Source organism: Notamacropus eugenii, chromosome 3, assembly GCF_028372415.1.
Source record: "Notamacropus eugenii isolate mMacEug1 chromosome 3, mMacEug1.pri_v2, whole genome shotgun sequence".
NCBI lineage: Eukaryota > Metazoa > Chordata > Mammalia > Diprotodontia > Macropodidae > Notamacropus > Notamacropus eugenii.
In genome coordinates, this window is record NC_092874.1 from 98,840,360 (window position 1) to 98,854,875 (window position 14,516).

At 37.2% G+C, this 14,516-nt stretch overlaps 1 protein-coding gene and 1 long non-coding RNA gene across 2 annotated transcripts in view; one reads left to right on the forward strand and one right to left on the reverse strand.

The window, feature by feature from the left end:
• The window catches only part of LOC140533091 (uncharacterized), a 47,174-nt gene extending 43,996 nt beyond the window's left edge, over positions 1-3,178 (forward strand). The window contains exons 2-3 of the long non-coding RNA XR_011976795.1: positions 2,056-2,197; positions 2,855-3,178. This is a non-coding gene — a long non-coding RNA (uncharacterized lncRNA). The remainder of the gene's footprint in view (positions 1-2,055; positions 2,198-2,854) is intronic.
• CNTNAP2 (contactin associated protein 2) overlaps positions 1-14,516 on the reverse strand; it is a 2,725,119-nt gene that overhangs the window by 156,971 nt on the left and 2,553,632 nt on the right. The gene's annotated exons all lie outside the window — the stretch shown is intronic.

Genomic DNA, 14,516 nt, shown 5'->3' on the forward strand with positions numbered 1-14,516 from the left:
ATTAATAATATTAGAATGTCTGGGTCAGGTAGTAGGTATTCAGTAAATGCTTGTTGAATTAAACTTAATAAAATCATCATTTAATTTGTGTCTAAATGTGCTTGTAATGCTTATGATGTTCACTTCTTGCATCTCCTTATATGTATATAATGCTTTTAATATGCTTATTGTGAAACCTTTTTTCTATTCTTTTCTTTTTGAATGAATTATACTTTTATATACCTAAATTCCTGGCATGAATCCCATGCTATGAAATATCAGTGTTGATACCTGTGAGGTCAAATTTTCCTGCTTGTATAGGGATCTTTAATTCATTTTGTGTATTAGTAATGCTTTGTAATTTGTATTTTGCTGTAGATTTTATTATTATCTTTTTTATTGGATACTGTCTCTCAAGATGACACTGTTTTGTTCTACTGCTTTCTTCTTACGATATACAGCTTGGCAGACAGATGTTAATAGTTTTCCCCTTCCCCTCCCTTTTTCATTCAAAGTCCTCTTGGGTACCAGCTACTGTTAGGTGCATTCCACTAAGGGACTGTCATTCCTACAGTATAAGCTGTTATCCACAAATACAAATCCTAATATTAGATACATTTTCCCCCAAATCTACCTCTCTCTTCTTGAGTCCTAATTTTCAGTCAGGAATTCTTATAGACCTATCACTAATGCTTATACTTTCCATGGATTTCATAATCCCTAGAAATGGCATTTGGGTTACTGCTGCCACATTTTTATTCATGTGAAACACTAGAAAAGGACAGTAATGATTAAGATGCTCTCTATCATATACTGGATATGTTCCCTAAGTAAGCAGCAGGTCTTTCTATTTTTGGTTACATAGGTAATATAGAGGATACTCCTAACGGGGCATTATTAACCCCCACTACTTGTATCTTATTCTTCTGACCCTCAGTGGACAGAACCTCTCTCTTGATAGCACCTATGGATTCATATTATCAGTGCTTCCACCACAAAAAGTTGCTTTCTTCTAAGGAAGTATGGTTCAGTCCTCTATGGGAAATACCTATATGACTTAAATAAACCTGTGACAACTCCAAGTACTCAATAGTTTTCCTTCTCTTTCTTTTCTATGTCACATTATTCCAGTCTTCCTTTTGATAAGATTCCCTCCTGCCTCTTCAAATTATTTCTCTTTTACTTTTAATCACTTCTGTGTTTTCAAAGAATTTCTCCATCTTGATGATGACCCTAAAAGAGATATTCTGTCAACCTTTATACATTCACTAGGAGAGAGACTAACATGAATTTTACATAGATACAGGAATAGGAGATCATAGATTTAGAGCTGAAAGGGACTTCAGATGCTATCAAGTCCAATCTCCTCATTTTACAGAGGAGGAAACTGAGGCCCAGAGATGGACCTATCCCCTGTATACCCAATGTTTTCACTTTGTTGACTAGAAATTCACAATATTTAGAAATACCTTCAAGATTATTTCAGGGTCACATAACTAGTATCTGAGTGAGTATTAAAACTCAAGTCTTCTTGACTCCAAGTCCAGTGCTCTATCCATTACACCATATTGCTACATCTAGCTATTACTTGTCATTGATCTACACTTGGTAGGTAACGTGGAGTGGTGGAAAGGCCCTGAACCTGGAGTTAAAAGAGACCTGGGTTCAAATCCTGTCTCTAAACTTGCTAGTTATGCAACCATGGGAAAATTGTTTAAATTCTTTGAGGCTCAGTTTCCATATCTATAGAGTGGGGATAATAATATTAACACCTGTAATACCTACTTCCTAGCATTGTCGTTAGGGTCAAATGTGATAATATATAAGATGCTTTGTAAAAAAAAACCATATATCAACTATTACCATTATATTTATAAGTACTCTCTGCAGGTAACTGCAAAATCCCCTTGACCTCTATATTCCCTGGAAGTGAGAATTTTCAGTTCTCTGTCATCCTTTTTCATATTTCTTATGGTCAACACTCATGGAAATCTGCCCATTTAATTCACTCAATGGAGGCTCAGTTGATAAGGACTTTTGAGTTAGACTTCATTTAATTATTTCCCTTTATTAAAGGAAATGGGCCGTGATGGGCAATTGGCAGCTTCCTGGAAAACCCAGTGCATAAAGAGAAGTGATCCATCGCAGTTATCTATGAAGATGTCTTAGGCAGAATTTAACGAACTGAACCTTTTCCTAGCTCACCGACTTTTCCTTGGTGAGCAGATTTTAGAAGCTTTTTCTTGTCTCTCTGTTCTTTGGTTAATTCTCCTCTACTGAGTCTAGATACTGCCATGGTTTGTATTGGTAATGGTGGTGAAAGAAAGATAAGCATAGATCCTTCTGACAACATCATACACTGTTTAGGATTCTTCATTGTCTCACTATTTCCTCTACGCTAAAATATAAGCTCCTTACTCCAACATTCAGAGCTCTCTACAATCTGACTCCAACCTATTTTTCTAGCTTTAATTCATGCTATGCTCCTTAACTGATTTAACATTCCAGTAAAACTGAATCATTAGACATTTGCTAAGCTTGTCCTGGTCTCTCCCACTTTAAGACCATTGGCTATGCCTGTCAATCTGTGGAATGGATTCTTTCTACATCATAACTTCTAGAAATTCTTCCTTTCCTTTAAGGTCCAGCTCAGAAGCTGTATCCTCAATGAAGTCCTCTCCAACCTTCTGAAAATAAAGGGAACCCCTCCCTCCCCAAACTTACATGCCTCTCTATTTTTGTCTGATTCATGCTATGTAATTTTTCCTTCAACTGGTATTTAATTTAATTTCTCATATACCTTATTTCCCTTCTAAATTGTAAACTCTTGGAAGGTAGGGCCCTGGCTTTTTATTGTCTTTGTTTTCCTAAGCAGGCATGTTTGTTGAACTGAGTTGGAGTGAATCTCGGCTGTGAGCAGAAGCACATGCTCCTGTGATTTCTTTTCAGAGAAGGACAACAATGGATGCATATTGGTTAGAAAATCAAACAATAAAAGCAAAAAAATTGCATCTAACACTACAAAAAAAATCTGCAAAACTGAAGGACCAAAAAGCCCTATCAGATGGCTCATTTATTTCAGGCAATACTTGAAACAAAATTCTACTGTAATAAAAGTTTTTATGGAAGTCTTTTGGAATGTGTTACAATGAGTTTTGATTGGTGTCCCAAAACTGAACCAGAATTTATTCTTCTTGTCTTCCTTTCTTATTCACTTCAATAAAATAAAGTGAAATTTAAATAAACAGAACAGAAATGAATTTTAAGCTCTTTCCTCTTGTCTCACACAGACTTATGAATCATTGGGGACTGGTGTATAATTATTTTGCAGAAATATATTCCTCTCAATATTTGCACTTTACTGCCATCCAGGGGCTATGGGTGAATGCTTCACTACAACTAATCATCTCATATCACAGAATTGCTGAAATGCACAGTGGGGAGGGAGCTCAGAAGTCATTTAATCCAATCTGTAACTGAACAGAAATCCCCCCATAACATCCCTGACAAGTGATCATCTGTTCTTTGCTGGAATGCCTCCAGTTGAGGAAAAATCAGTATGTCCCAAAGTCCCCCAAATCAGTACTTCCCTGTTTCACTTTAGGATAGTTCTAACTTTTTAGGAATGTTTTTCTTTATACCTAGTCTAAAGCTATCTCTCTCAAACATCCAAGGAGGAGATTCCTAGTTCTTTTTGGGGGCAAGAAGAACAAATCAAATGGCTCTTTGACTATGACATGCCTTTAAAGTCTTGGAGGCATCTCTCATGTATCAAACTTTTCATCACCTCCACCTCTCCAATCAACACTTATCTTCTTTAGGCTAGACACTCTGGCTCCTTCAGTCTTCCTGTGGCATAGACTTGAGAATCCTCATGGTCTGCATCACCCTACTCTGGATAATTCAGTTTTTTAATATTATTCCTAAAACATTCCTAGAACTGAAATCAGTACTCCAAGTATATCTAACCATTTTAGATATAGAAGTACCATCTATATTTTATATATCATACCCTACTTAATATATCTAATACTAGGAGCAATATATTCCATTGCTGATGCATATTGAGCTTGTGGTCAGCTAAACCCTGGTGAGGTGGGGCAGTGGATAGTGTTCTGGACTTGCAGGCAGGAATATTTCCATTCAAATCTTACCTCAGACACCGATTAGCACATCATTTAATCTCAGGTTACTTGCCTCAATTTACTCATTTGTTAAATGGGCATAACAGAATCTACCTCAAAGGGCTATTGTAAAGACCAAATGAAATAACAAGTCTATAAATCTTAGTTATTGCATTCCTCCCTTCCCATGCCCAGGTCTTGTATGTCAGTGAATGAGTTAATATATAATGAATTACAAATACATCCCAATAAACTTCTCTGAAACCCTTTTGACACAAGATTGATCATACAATATGCTGTAATTCCATTCTTGATGAGCCTTTGCATGATTACTTTGCTTTAAATGAGGCCAATTTCATTATCGTATAATGGGGGACTGGCCAATGAACCTAGTCCTTACGAAGAGGCATCAATGTGCTCTATTGACACAATTACCCACGTTGAAAAGACTGGAGAATCTGATTCTGGGAAAGCCATGATGACGTATAATGGAAAGAAAATGGAGAAATTTGGAGTATGTGAAGACATTAGTATAACTGGTTCTAGTCTGCTAAGTATGTGGTAAGAAGGAACCTCTATGGCTACAGACACTGATGGGGGAATTCAAAGGGTACTAGCCAACCAGAACCTTGTTCTTCTCTTTGGCCAACTTTCTCCTGCCATCCTCATTCCAGTGAAAGACAAGAAACAATGATATAAAGGAAGAGTCCTCAGGTTCTTTCCATCTGATGCCACCATGATGCCCCTTGCTCAGACATCTGTTCTTTCATTTTAGGTGATGGATATTGGAGACTATGATGCAGAGTTTCAGAAGGGATGGTTGAATTTGTGCTGGGGTTTATAGACAACTTTGAGGCCTTCAAGATGTAGAACTGATAAATTTGGCACTGACCAATTTGGTTCAGTTAAGTATTTGTTAACTCCTGCTATGCGCAAAGCCCTGTGCTGAAACTCAACTGCTCAAAATCAAGTCTGTCTTCTCCCAAAGCATTTCATTCCCCAGTGACCCAGTTAGTCACTCAATTAGTGAAGAAATTTTTTAAAAAAGCATCTGTTACATGCCCACAAGGTGAGAGGGATGCAAACACACCATGAGAACAGTCACTACCCTAAAGAAACTTACTAATGGGATACCTCATATGCAGATATAGAGGTTTATACAAAAGAGATACTAGGAAACTGTGGAGGGATAGGAGGGTGGGGAGTATGCCCAGACTAACTGCCCAAGGAACTTGGAAAGGCCTCAGGAAGAAGGTAGCATTTTTGATGAGTCTTAAAGGAAACTAGAAATTATGAGATGGGGGAGTGAGGAGTGCATTATAGCTAGTGCAAAAGACAGTCACAGAAAATGGACTATTTTCTGTAAGGAATGTAGAGAAGATCAATTTGGCTGAATCACAGTGTTTGTGGAGACAAACATACATTCTTCCTCTCTCTTCCTGAGGTGTATCTTTTTTCTCTCTTTTCCCAATGTCACCATCAATCTAGTTCAGACCCTTTTGGTCTCTCTTAGAGATTTTTTCTACAGCATTTCACCTGGCCACCTAACTCTCTCCCTCTTTGAATCCAAGCTGTCAAACTTATCATTTACTTTATTTTTTCATCAAACATTTATTAAGCATCTATTACCTTTGGTACATTTGATAGGAATTGGAGGAGACACAAAGACAAATTATGTCTCTCTTCTATTGAAGAATTTGTCATCAATGCCAAGAATCTGAAAATCTATAGAAATGTGTTATTATAATCTGTAAAAATAATTATAAAATAACATATTGCCTACTTCATCATACATACTAAATCTGACCTGGTAAAGGGGGAAAATGTAAGGGTATGTGAAAATAATCAACTTATTATTTATTTATTTACTTGTTCTACCTGGTACTTCCCAGAACAGTGAGTGATCAGGCCCATGCCTTGTTCAAAATGATTTCTTGAGGTACTGGCATAGGTTATGAAATAATTTCAAGGTAATTTCTTTTGGGTCCAAGTGACCTATTTCTCTGCACATTTAATTGATGGTCTTTTCACCAACTGTTAATAGGTTGTACAATATAGCATCATTAAAATTAAACACCATGATTCCCTGTGTCCCAGGACCATCTTGGGGGGGGGGGGTGAATAACCTACCTGAAAAACCATGTGATCACAGAAAGAGTTCAGTTCTATCTCTGATTCAGCCTACTTTATTCCAATAGGTTTAGATGCTGAACTTGTTTACAGGGATGTTTTTGTGATAAAAATGTATTTCCATTTACAACTACTATTTTCATGGGCAAAGCACTGAACCTCTTTCAATAATTCTAATCTCTTCTATATCTCTTTCTTAGTTTCTCCAGAGCTTCATCCTGAATCCTCTTTCTATATAATTTTTGTTCTTGGTGACTTCAGTAGATCTAGTCTTAGTCTATCTTCTAAAATTAATTCTCACATCACCAAGTGTCTACTGAGCAATTCAAACGGACTACCACACAGTTATCTCCAGATCAACAAATCCTAAACAGAACTAATTACCATTCCTTCCAACCCTATTCTCTTTCTTAAACTGTCCCATCTCTCTCAAGGGTATCATCATCTTTCCAGTCACCGTCTCACAAGGTTGGGGTCACCCTCACATCCTCACTGTTATGCATTCTTCATTCCCAGTCAATTGCCAAATCTTGTCATTTCTACTTCCACAAACCCCTTCTCTCCACTCACATGGCCATCCCATTAGTTTAGACTTTCATCTTCTTACCTGGACTCTATTTCTCTAAACCAGTTAATCTGCCTGAAGTCTCTTTCCACAGCTCACAATGATTTCCCTAAAGGGTAAGTCTGAGTATGTCACTTTTGTACCCAATAAACTCCAGTGGGTCCCTATTACTTCTAGGATCAACTCCCCTACTTCCCTCCCCTCTCAGAAAAACCCAACCCTCTTCTTATTGGCATTTGAAATTCTTTACAAGCTGACCTGATAATACATTTCCTGTCTTATTACACATTATTCTCTTTCACATATACTATGGTTAAGTCAAACAGACCTTCTTATTATTCCTCACTCACTAGATTCCATCTCCTGACCATATCTTCAGAATCTCTAAACTGGCTGTTCCACTAGTTTGGAGTCCACACCCTTGTCACCTCAACCCCTGGGATTCTCTAGTCTCTTTCAAGGTTCAGCTTAAGCACCAGCTTCTACATAAAATCTTTCCTGATCCCTCAGCTGCTAGTCCTTTCCCCATTATCTTCTATATTATACACATACACACACACCCTTCTCCAAATGCTGGGTTCCCATGACTAGACTCTAAGTTTCTTGAGGACAGAGACAATTTTGCTTTAGTTCTTGGGTTCCCAGTGCTTAGCACAGTGACTAGGATATGATAGACATTTAATAAGTACTTGTTGATTAACTGACCATATTATTTTTTGCCTTATTGGTGACATGATTACTGTATAGTCATTGCATGTATATAGATATGTTTTATTGTTTCTGTATATTGCATCCTGGGTCATCTCCAGTTGCCCTGATGAATATCAGGCCACTGGACCCAGATGGCTCTGGAGGAGGTAAGGTTGATGACCTTGCACAGTCCTTCCTCAGTGAAATCAAAGTCAACTGCAAGTCAAGTCATCATCTTGATGTCATGGTCCTCTTTGAGAACGAAGCACAAATACAACAACAACAAATAGATTTTGAGCTAATAAGAATAAGGACTGAACCTTTCCTAAGAATGGATCTCCCTCAATTCCTGTGGAACTCACATTTGACTCTGTTGAACTCGTATGCAGCAGTTCCTTATACCCCATGGCTATCTGAATTCCTGCAAAGGGTTGGTCAATACTGAACAACTGCCACTTCCTAATCACTGAGACTGCCTTCAATTCAACACACTCCACATCTCTATGTGATTCCACTTTCTTTGAGGGTTCAGAGCTGAGCATGTAGGACCCCATCCATCATATGGAGCCAGTGTAGTGTGAACGTGGTCCCTATTCAGTCAGGTAATCTATCCCTTCAAGAATTTTAAGTGTAATCAATGACCTGCCTGCTACATAAAACAAGCACACTACATCTGATACTAGAATTTGGTGTAAAGACAGTTATAAGTGGAAGAGAAAATATGATGATGCCCACTGGTTAAAGTGGGGAGATAATTACAAATTCTGGTCCCTTTTCAGGATGAGGGAGAAGTTCTGGGTAGGCAAGGGGTGATCTTATAATGAAAAGATTAAAAGCTGGAGAGGAACTTGATCTTTATTTTAAATAGATTACAGCCTTTTCTGACTCACAATATGGCTGCTTATAACTCTTTCTTGAAATAAAGGCATGCTTTTTTTTTTGTTAAACAATAGTTTCATTCCTGATTCTGTAGTGAATGGACTGTATTGTATACACCTGGATATCTTCTTGGGCAGCTAGTGTATAGAATGCTGGGCATAGAGTCAGGAAGGCTCATCTTCCTGAGTTCAAATCTGACCTCAGACACTGCTGTGTGACTCTGGGCAAGTCATTTAACCCTATTTGTCTCAGTTACCTCATCTGTAAAATGAGCTGAAGAATGGAATGGCAAACTATAGTAGCTCTGCCAAGAAAACCCCAAAAGGGGTCATGAAGTATTGGACATGACTGAAATGATTGAATAACCAAAAAAATAAAAGGTGCTGGCTTGTGCAGGCAAAAAGAATTTTCTCATCTGGAACTTCTCTATACCAATGGAATCATAATGTAGTCTCTATGCCATAGGTTTTTACATTAAATAATTTTAGAAGGGGGAGAAGGAGAATCTTTCTATCTTGTTGAATAAGATTAAATGGTACAGAGATAAAAGAAACATAATGTAACTAACATGAAAGCTGGTGAGAGGAAAATAGATTGTTAGCAAAACATTTTGTTGCTGTTGAGAATAAGATTCATGTTAAGAAGAATTCTTAGATAAATAGAGGAGGATTTCCCCAACCCTTCTACTGCAATATCATCTGAAAATATAAAAATCTCTTTTAGAATTTTTGAAACAACTAAATTTTGAATTGGCAAAAAGTACATTAAGGATGGTGCTTTGTTATCTGGCTTATATAGCTCAACAAATTGAATTTGATCAAGCTGTACTTTTAATATTCCACTTAAAGGAAATTTCAAGAGATATTTCAATTTTTCTGCTCTCTCTACCTTTTCCCTACCCCCAACCCCACATGTCTGAGGTCTGGAAAAATAAAATGATTGAGGAGAAAGCTCTGTCTTTGATGTAACTGTCTGTTCACAACACTTCTCTCCAAGACGTCAGGAGGTTTAATTATGGCTTAATAAGCACTTTGAAAATGAGAAGTATTATAAGCCCTAAGTACTCCTATTACTATTATACCATTATTATGATGATAATGTAATCAGTTAAATATATCTGCCTCTTAAGCACTAATACAGTCAAAGCTCTGTCATATCGATGCAAGTGGAAGCCAGCCCACCAAGTGCTCCTGGAATGGAAAGAGCCATTCACACAAAATGGTTAAAAAAAAAAAATACTGGGCTGCTTTCTCTAGCCAAACACACCACCTGCTGGGACAAATACAACATAACATTTTAAAACAAGCTTTAAAAGTGAAGCAAAACAATAAAACAGCCTCAACATTACCAATTCTTTAACACAATCATTCAGAGAAAAGAAAATCATTTATTCTGTAGCCTATGGAATGCTTACTTTGATATTCCTATATGACAGTCTCAATAGGAGTCTCCATTTTGGAGAGGTTTAGTGCATTATGTGACCTAAACATATGTATGTATGTATGTACAATATTATGTATGTATGGATTTTAGGAATCTATGTTTCAGGAAGAACTAGGAATTTCAGGACTTGTGTCCCAAGAGAATTAGGTTCTGACCTTGGCTATACCACCAATTAAGTGCGTGATCATGGGAAACCCATCAATCAATAAAAAGGCATTTACTGAGCATCAGCTATGTGCCAGGCACTGTATAGGTAGGCATTAGAAAAACAAAAACAGAAAAATAAAAGAAACTCCGCTTAAGGAGCTTTTATTCTGTTGGGGGTGGAGGAGGGGAAAATAATGGAAGTCAATTCAAGTCACATGACCACCCTGGGAGTTCATTTTCTTTGTTTATAAAATGACAGAGTTGAATTAAATAACTTATGAGAGCCCTTTCAGGTCTAGCATTCTATGATTTTTATGATTACCACATTCAAAGACTCCAGAGTTTGGGATATCAGTGGGGTTTTTTCTTCTGCTGATACAGAATGTCATTGATCCTGCTTGATTCTTTATACATTTTCCACAGAGTTCTACTCAATCTCTCACATTCTTCTAACATTACCTAGATCACAGTGGAGCAAAAGGGCCCTCCACCAGCTATCTCTTGCTGTTGATATGTGACTTGGCTATCTTTTCTTCCCCTTTCTTTTCTAGTCTTATGTAATTTATCATTCCATGTCAAATAAAAGTTAAAATATAATTTTAGAATCAATTTCTACAGTGTATAGCAGAAGGAACACTAATTTTGAAGTCAAGAAACTTATGGTAGCTGGGTATGGACACCAGCTCTGACACTTACTAGTTGTGTGACTTTGAACATTCACTAAACCTCTTAGGGCTTGTTTCCTAAGCTAGAAAACAAGGCTAGCTGGATCATGGATTGAGAACTGAAAAGGACCTTAGTGGCCTTATAGATTAGTCCCTTCATTTTATAGATAAGGGGAGTGAGGCCCACAGAGCTTAAGTGAGTTGCTCAGAATAACAAAACTAGTAAGTTTCTGATGTCAAACTTGAAGCCAGATCATCCCAACCTGGTCCATCATTCTTTCCAACATACTGAACTGTCTAAACAACCTCCTCAGGACCTTCTAGATCTAATATATTTTTATTCTCTTTTTGTCAGATCTCCTTTCTGAGGTTCTGATATAAGGCTGGCTTCTGTTTCTATCTAATTAACCACTTAACATTACTTGAAAACCCATCAGGTTTAGTTGTTATTTAGTGAGTGGTTCAGGTGAAATTGCTCCACTTGATGATAATTTAAGTAATAGACATTTGTTTATTAAAACCTATTCCCTAAAGAATTCAAGGCAAAATATTCTGGAGAGCAATTTGAAAGTACCTCTCTCTCCTGCCACTAAAAAGTATATTTATTTTTGAAAAGTATATCAAGTATATTACTTTTGATCTAGTGATACCATCTTCTAGGTCTATACACCAAAGAAATTCAAGTAAAAGGGAAAGGACCCATAAGTATAATATTTCTTTCTACCTTTAAACTTCCCTCTTTCTACTGAGAGAACTATTAAAATTTAAATTCATTAGAGTTTGAACTCAGGTCCTTTGACTCCATTACAAGAACTCTTTCCACTGTACCAAGGCTCTGTCCTTGGTCCTATGTCTCATCTCTCTGCACTGACTTCCTTACTGATCTTATCAGATTTCATTTGGTTAATTGTAACCTCAGTGCAGATGACTCTCATTGCTATAAATCCAACCTCTCTCCCGAACTCTAGTCCAATGTTACCAACTATCTGCTATAGAAATTCACCTTGGTATAGTATACCATAAGAATCTAAAACTCAGCTATCTATGATGAAAACTCATTATATTTCCCCCCAAATTAATATTTGCTGTCAAATTTATTTATTTCTGTTATAGCATTATTAACCTTTCAGTCATTCAGATTGTATCCTTTCCTCTCTCCTACTATCCTCTATGCCAACCAAGTGCTAAATCCATAGATTTTACCTCCAAAATCTTTCTGACTGTGCCACCTAGCTGCCATGAAATAGAGGACAGAGCTGAGCTTCAGAAAAATCATTTTGAAAACTGAGTGCAGGATGACACAGAACAAGAAGAAGGCACAAGTGGGTTGTGATTTACACTGGTGTAAGAAGTATCCAAACTTATAAGATCAGAAATCCAATTATATATTTATAACGAGAAAGTAGACATTTACCATTGTGCTAAGGTTAAAGTTAATGACCACCAGATTTCTCCAACTCCATCCCCCATTTCTAATTCTTGGCTTCTTTAAATATAAAAGGAGTTTATGTATTTGGTCCTAGTCACTGGCATGGGGGGTGAGGGTAGGGGTAGGTAACTAGATAGAAAGACACATGGCAAAGGGGTGAGTTTTTTCTTCTGCCTCAGAAAGATTAACTTGGCAGTTTGAACCACTTTCACAGTTGCTCTCTCCTTATAGTTTGGGAGAGTTTAATAGAATTCAATTTTCTTAACTCATGCTGGATTATAATCAGGGTTGAGATAATGAAAAATGGTTGTTGTACTTCCTTGAGAAAAAGAGAGAAAGTAAGCAGAGGTAGTGTAGAATTAGGAGGACAGTAGCTACTTGGTGACAAGGAGTTCCTGGCCTAAAATGAGTATTTTCTAAATCAAGCAGGTAGCTTTAACAACCCAGGTAAGTGTAAGTATATGTAGAAAAACAGGAATAATTAGCAAGCCTGAGCCCAAGAACCAGGGGAGACTTGGGAACTGAATCAAAGAGTCATGATGTGGAAGAACAAGCCTGGACCTTGTCTTTCACTACTGCTGTGAGTCAGGTGGACTGTGCAGGTCCTTGAAGGAGGTCATTGGTTTTCTAGTGGCTCCAAATTCTTTCCAGGCTGGGGTGATGGCTTTGTTGGTCTCTCAACCTCAGAAAATTGTACACCACAAGTCAAAATACCTGTATAGATCTTTCAATTGTGGTGGTGGAGTACAATATTCGAGAGGAAAATTTTTCTATTCCTTCCTTCCTTCCTTCCTTCCTTCCTTCCTACCTTCCTTCCTTCCTTCCTTCCTTCCTTCCTTCCTTCCTTCCTTCCTTCCTTCTGTTCTTTCTTTAATCCTTTTGTTCTTTCATTCTTTCTTTTGTTTTCCTTTCATTTTTTTTTTTTTACTGTCCATGGCTTGGGTATGAATTTTTTCTGTTTTCTTTATTTTAAATAATGAACATATGCAACTTAATGCTTCTACATTGAAGACCTCTTATGGAAGAGCTTGGGGCACTGAGAGGCCAAGTGGTTTCCCTCTGGTCACAGAGCTAGCATGTTGGAGGGCAGGGGAAGGAGGAAAAGAAAACAGCAAACTTTCATCAGTCTCCTACAATATGACAAGTATTGTGCTTAGCCTTTTAGAAACGTGGCCTCATTGGGTCCTCACAACAATGTTGTGAGATGGGTGTTATTAATATCCCTGTTTTACAGTTGAGGAAACTAAGGCAGATAGAGGTTAAGTGACTGGCCTATGATCACACAGCTGGTAAGGGTCAGAGGCAATACTTGAACCCAAATCTGAAGCCAAGGTTTGCTCTCTATCCACTATGCAACTCTTAATGTGCATAATGCGCAAAGCCAGAAAATATTTTTAAAAAAATGACAAAGAAGGTTTGTTTGTTAAATGTGTGGAGCATACAAAGCTGGGTACAAGAACTCATGTGTGGGAAATTAGACTAGACAGTCAAAACCAAAAGACTAGGATGGAATTTAACAGCCATGAATATAAATTTTAACAGAAAAATATGTTAATTAATTAAACATAAATATCATTAGAGCTGGAAAGGATTCAGAGAAACCTCCTTATTTCACAGATTAGTAACTGTAGTCAACAAAGATTAAGTGAGTTGGCCAACGTCCAAATGTATGATGCAAGTTAGTGGAGTCCTAAGTTGATATTAACTCATGAGATAAGGACTTTAGGTTTTGAGATGACCAGAAATTTCATATCAAATGAGTTAGTATATGCAAAGCACTTTGAATCAAATACTGGCTCTTATTAAAAACCTTTGAGTGTGATACAGATACTAAAACAAATTGATGTAAATATAAAATTCTATTAAGGAAGTATAATATACAGCTCAATGAAAATAGTAGTCCCGTTGTAATCTGTGTTAGTCAGACCACGCCTGGAATGCTGGGTCCAGTTAAGGACATTGCATTTTATGAGGAACATTGCTAATTTTACGATAATAACAATAGCTAGCATTGTAGAGCACTTAAAGGTTTTTACGTATATTTTTTCATTTTATCCTCATAACAACCCTGGGAGGTAGGAGTCATTATTAACTCCATTTACACATAAGGAAACTGAGGCACATAAATGTTAAGTGACTTGTCCAGGGCTTCACAGTTAAATATCTCAGGCCTGCTTTGAATTCATATCTTCCTGACTTCAAGTTCATGATCATGTCATGTAAATGGCTGGTGAGAGAATTGGGGTTATTTGGCCTGGAAAAGAAAAGTCAGGAGAATTTTGGAATCAGGTCTAAGCAGCTTGCAAGAGCTGACTGACAAATTTTCTGTGGCAGTATATAGATGCTCACAAAGTGTGTAGCAGATGCTATAAATCATGGTTTGATTTACAGTTTTGTTGATTTTCAGAGTGATGGAGAAACCAGTATTGCAGATTATGCTTGAAAAGCGTTTTTGTCTTTACTTT